The sequence below is a fragment of the Eretmochelys imbricata genome, chromosome 14 (assembly GCF_965152235.1).
Source record: "Eretmochelys imbricata isolate rEreImb1 chromosome 14, rEreImb1.hap1, whole genome shotgun sequence".
NCBI lineage: Eukaryota > Metazoa > Chordata > Testudines > Cheloniidae > Eretmochelys > Eretmochelys imbricata.
In genome coordinates, this window is record NC_135585.1 from 2332466 (window position 1) to 2337315 (window position 4850).

Below are 4850 nucleotides of genomic sequence, written 5' to 3' on the forward strand. Positions count from 1 at the left end.
CATTGAAGTCAGTGTAAGTCTTTCCACTGCCTTTGATGGAAGATGGATTGGACTCAATAGTTTTGATGCATTAGCAAAAAACATCTCCTTTCTACCCAACCTGCTGTGAGCAGGGGGTGGGACGAGATAACCTCCTGAGGTCCCTTCCAACCCTGAGATTCTATGATTCTAGGATTCTTCAGAGTCATTTAATGTTCTTAGAGTTCATGACCTCACAGTGGCTATGAATTGTGTTGTCACAGATGCTGAATGATCCCGGCAAGAAGAGTGGGTGTTTTTATTAACTACCTGACAATTAAATATCTTGATAATCAGCAGGGATGGGAAATGGAATACACATGGGGTCCAGAAACAGCCCTATACAAACTATGGACCAAATACTGAAATCTTTACTCAATGTTTACTCAGTGTTTACTTTACTCTACTCAAGCCAAACTCTCTTTGAAATTGATAGAGGCTGGCCCTGAGTGAGTGAGGAAGGTGTGAAAACTGAGGACTTGCTTTAGGATTTGGAGTTATATACATACAGGAATTACCGTTGAAATGCAGCCACTTCTTGACAGAGGGTTGCAGCCAACTCTCATGCTGCACCCTGTAGTAGAAGGGAAAGGAGGTAGTTTTGCCCAAGAACACAAGTCCAAACCTTGGCTCATACAAAAGTCATGGGATTGTTAATGTCCACACAGACAGATGGAACCTTGGTTTTAAAGGTCTCCTCTGAAAGACCCACACACTGTGATCAATTTACCTTACAAGGATGCAGGGCTGAGTCTCTCCTGCTAGGATCTGAACCTGCAGCTGCTCTGAGGAGATCTGTAAGTGTCTCTATAATCCTGTAACCTTTAAAAACCAGAGCCTAAGGAGACATTCAGGGGATGCAGGCAATTAATTGAGTGGAGAGACATCAAAAAGGGAAGGTCCCTTAGAATGCTTTGTCAACAGGTGTCCTTACCAGAAGAAGGCAGGAAAAATCTTTTCTTTTGGAGGAATTTATTGATTCCTGGGGGTAGATCTCTCAAAGGATTTTCAGCACCCTTGGATCCCTGATTCATACAATTGCCTCTTCTGGAAACCCAAATGGGATAGTGGCCCCTTCCCATTTGCCTGAAGGTGCTTAGATCCACCGCACCTTGGGCAGCCATTGTATCAAATCTCACAAATTAAGTAGGATTGGTCCAAATTAACACCAGGGTGGAAGCCAAAAGAAAAAACAAGGTGATACGACCTCAACAAGATGTTTGTAATTCAGTAGATCTCACTCTTCCTTAAAAGTCTAATGCCCCAGCCTAGTGTCAGGGGGCACTGTGATGCTGGAAGGGTCACCTTTTTGATGAGCTGTAAAACGGCAGTCTTGACTAGTTACCACAATTTAAAGCTCCCATGACTGCCCTTCTTCACCTCAAAAAAAAAAAAAAAAAGTATTCACCTGATGTCCTATCCAGATACCAGTTTGGGTAACTACATTTTGGCTCCCTAAATTCCCTTTGCAGTTTAATTTGTTTATGGGATTCGTCTTCTCTTTTTGTCCTAAACTATTGTGTGTTGTTCCTGTGTACTGTTAGAGATGTCCCATTCCACCCCAGAGATGGCTGCATTTCTTGGCTGCATGAAATGTTTCCTTTATCTATATTGGCTGTAGAGCATTTTAGGAACATTTTCATAGAAAGATATTGATAGAAATATAAAATAAATATCAAATATTGTCATTAGAGAATGAAAGATGAAGAAGGAAAGAGGGTAAGAGAGTAGCAGGGAAAAGAGAGAAAAAGAAGAACATTAACATCTGATGGTTCAAAGCAGGGTTTGGCTGAAGAAGCACATGGAGAGTCTAAACTGTAATCTAGTGGCACTGGGCCAAGTTCTGTGGTCCATTGATATCAATGAGAGTTTTGTTCCAGTAAGAACTGCAGAATTTGTTCCATTATGAGAGAATCCTGGATCTGACCTTGGACTCTGCAACAATAGGAACCATGGGAAAGGAATAATTTCCAATAGCATATTTTTATGGGGCTATAAATGGGGATTATTTATGGCTCCCTCTGCTCCCCACTCTATAGATATGAAACAAGATGAGTAGCTCTGGGTAATGCATTCAGCTACAACCATTAAGGAGAGGCCATGACCACTAGCCTGAAGATTTTCATGATCAGAGATCGGATGCCATCAAGGCCAAGTTCCTGGCAGTGCTATCTTCGAATAAATCAGTTCATTTTGATCTTGATGAAAACTTGCAAAAATTAGGAATTCAAACAGAGACCGGGTCCCCGATGACCTGCAGTATCTGTCCTTTAGAAAGGGCAATCTGTGAGCCTCAGCAAGAGGACTGGTAATGTAAAGATCTATTATTTTACCTTTGATATTTACTGGGTTTGGAGTTCAAGACTCCCCAGTCACAAATTTGCTAAAAGTAAATGCTATGCCCTTTTCATCAGGCATAAAAAAAAAAGCGTGTATTCAAACCTGTGATTATGTCATCCCGGTCAGGTCCCAGAATCCATCATAACAATGGCAGCATCCCCACCTCTCTGTTCATTGGTGCTCGGAAGATTCCTGTGCTTGTACTAGTCACAGTGGCCGGAATTGCACTGGTACAGAGACCAAATGGATATGTGATGTGTTTCCCCTATCCTGTGGCTTCCCGAACTCGCAACCCTGCTGCAATGACTGCTCTGGGCAATTGCAGGCTTGCTGAATAGCTGATGCATAGGCACACACCGAACTGCGCCTTCTCCTGCCCTCGGCCTACTCCTGACAGAGAGGCCACCTGTGTAGAGGGTATTCCCTGGATGGTGAGCCTTACGGCTGCTTTATGGCCTTTAGAGCTGGCATAACAGCCTTAAAGGGGCTGTAGGGTATGTTGTGATAAGTAAGTCTACAGATTTACTCTTAATTGTGAGCTCAATTGTAAAAAGTAAGTAAAAGTTAATAAAATGTTATAATAGCCTATACTAACTATTGTTAATAAAAAGTAAGCCAACCTATTTTCAGAAATGAATGTTATAAAAGGTGCAAAAGAACCAGACAGTGAGTCTAAATTAGTCCAAACCAAAAGGCCAAGTTGATATAATTAAGGACTGGACTGAAATCATGCTTGCTAAAAAACAAAAGATGTAGAATTGGAAATTAATTAATCAAATTGGTGTGTCGGATATTAGGCCTAACTGCTGGACAAAATGATGAGGGGATGGGCTATTGCACCCAGCATTCCCTTTGCAGGTCCTTAAAGAAAGAGACTTTGGGGGGAAAGAGGAAGCAGGAGTGTTGGAACAATTTTTATAGTGGGGGTGCTGAGAGCCATTGAACCAAACTGCAAACTCTGTATATGATGGAAACCACTCTGTATATGATGGCAGCCCCAGCACTCCTAGTTCCAGCACCTATGAGGGGAAGCACATAAGGAGGCTACTGGCATGAGCTTCACCATCATGGCTGCCACCCCTTCCATTTATTGGGACCCCGAGGCCTTCATCATCCCAATCCTGAGAGATGTGCTGACCAGACCAGGCCATAGTGAGGGACCCAGATGACATCGCCACCTCCACCAGCTCCAGCTAAATCCCAAACACCTCCTAGGATGAAATGGGATCAGACTTTAACTGCAGCAGCAGTAGCAACAGCTCCAGCCCATTTCGACTAACTTCTCCTCTTTCCTCCAATAGGGCATCTTTGATCCCATTTAAGAGGCTGTCAACCACGGGATTTTTTCCTTCTAAAACTCTCTCCAGCTGAAGGGAAAGGGAACGCAGGATAAAATTGCAATAAAAGCCTTGCTTGCTACTTTACATTTCAATGCTTTAACTGGTTTTCCTTCTTCTCTTTATCATTAAAAAAAAGGAAGGATTTTTAATCGTGTAATTGCCATGGTGCTAAGGAGGCCGAGGTCTCTCTATCCCCTGGTTTAACACTCTTTAATGTTGGACAGTGACTGGGTTGTGTAAACACCTTTGGCCCATATATTCCATGTAAAGTAACACAACAGGTATGAATTCCCTGCTGCCGCTTAAGTTGATAGCGTTCAAGCTCTGCATCTTGTGTGATTCTGTGCATTCCACTGTGAGCCGCTAAACAAAGCCCAGCTAAAAGGAATTTGGACGTTAACAATATGTAACGAGGGAGCTGGTGGGAATGGAATCCTCATCCTCCACTGGGAAGCAGGATCTGGGGTTCCCTCACACTAAAGCCATGTCCAGTGACATGGGTAGAAGGGGGGATGTAACTGGCATAACCTAACACTCTCCTCTTAAACAGGTTTGTAGCCATGTGGATCTGCAGCGCACATAAACCTGCTGGCAACACCTGTCTCCACAGTTAACTATGTGCTTTCTGCTGGTTTTTCCCCCTGTAGGCTACAAATCCAGATGGCCTAATTCTCTGTTGCCCTGTTCCTTGTGTAGCCATTTACACCCAGAGCAAGTGAATGTAAAGTGTTGCCAAGTCGGAATGTGCCGCTCACTCGCTCCAGCAGGCATGTATACATCCAATACGTTCTTGGTGCAGGTATAAATGACTAAATAGGGGTAGGGCTCCTCTATGAGCCTATTGTTCTAAAGTAAAGCGATTTTTTAATGTTTCAGTTTAACACTTATTGTTTACCCCAGAACCTGGGGTCATAGGACTGGGGCAGCCAGAGCACTGAAGCACGCTGACAGGGCTGAGGGCTGCCTTAGGCCTTGAATAGCTAGAGATGTGAGTGGTTCAGGTCGAGCTGTGTGGGGAACATTTGTCTGGGATAATAAAATGTATTGCGGGTCAGGACTGAGATGCATTAGCAGAGCTGTGCTAAAGGAGTTTGCTGCCAGTCTGTCCTCACTATGGCTGGCTCTTAGCTGTGCAGTCAGGCCCTCCATTTG